The following is a 1223-nucleotide window of genomic DNA, read 5'->3' as shown; positions in this document are numbered from 1 at the left end:
AAGCACCTTCACTCAGGCTGTTTTTAGAGTCACGTGACTCTGTCCGCCCGACACTGATGCTCGGTCTCTGATTTTAATGGAGCTGCGCCGATTTAGTTCCGTTTAAACTTAAATAAATTCAGGAAAACAGCATGAAACTCCACCGGGAGGACCACAAAACATCGTGCTACAGTACTCAACACTGACTCAGGATATTAACACTGAATCTCCGGAGAATCCACTCCGATTCTCCGATCATTTGCGAACACCGCAAATAATGGTGCAAATGATGAGCGTGACGTCATGAGTGAAAGTCCCAAATGCTACTTCAAAGCTAACGTTATGTGGCAGTTTCTAAAACAGGGTTTTTGAATTTAAATTGGTAATTACTTTCACACAGCACCCGCCACAGTTAGCACAATGCTAATTTCAAGCTAACAGTGGCAAAATGCTTGTTAAAAGTTAAAAGCAGCAAAACATATAAAAACATAAAATAGTTTAAGCAACAAACGGCGTAGGAGTATATAAAATGTCAAAAAGCCAACTAGAAGTCAAAAGTAGTCAACAACTAGCTAAAAGCGAAAAGTATCAAAATGCTACTAAAGCTAACGTTAGCACAATGCAAATTTCAAGCTAACAGTGGCAAAATGCTTGTTAAATGTTAAAAGCAGCAAAACATATAAAAACAAAATAGTTTAAGCGACAAACGGCTTAGGAGTATATAAAATGTCAAAAAGCCAACAGCTAGCTAAAAGCAAAAAGTATCAAAATGCTACTAAAGCTAACGTTAGCACAGCGCTAATTCCAAGCTAATAGTGGCAAATTGCTTGTTAAATGTTAAAAGCAGCAAAACWTATAAAAACATAAAATAGTTTAAGCAACAAATGGCTTAGGAGTATATAAAATGTCAAAAAGCCAACTAGAAGTCAAAAGTAAACAGCTAGCTAAAAGCAAAAAGTAACAAAATGCTACTAAAGCTAAAATTAGCACAACGCTAATTCCAAGCTAACAGTTGCAAATTGCTTGCTAAAAGCAGCAAAACATTTAAAACCCACAAGTATTTGACACAATTTTAAGGTTATTGGCTAAAATAATAGAAAGTTTGCAGAAGTAGTTTTAAAACAAACAGAAAAGTAAAAGTTTTAAAGAAAATGTTGGTTTTACTTACCCGGTTATCCTGTGAAGACATGATGTTTGTTGAATCTTGCTTGAAAATCTCTGGATTATAATTTACCAACAAGAAC

This window comes from Austrofundulus limnaeus, unplaced genomic scaffold (genome assembly GCF_001266775.1).
Source record: "Austrofundulus limnaeus strain Quisiro unplaced genomic scaffold, Austrofundulus_limnaeus-1.0 Scaffold253, whole genome shotgun sequence".
NCBI classification, from domain to species: Eukaryota; Metazoa; Chordata; class Actinopteri; order Cyprinodontiformes; family Rivulidae; genus Austrofundulus; species Austrofundulus limnaeus.
This window is presented reverse-complemented; position numbering follows the sequence as displayed.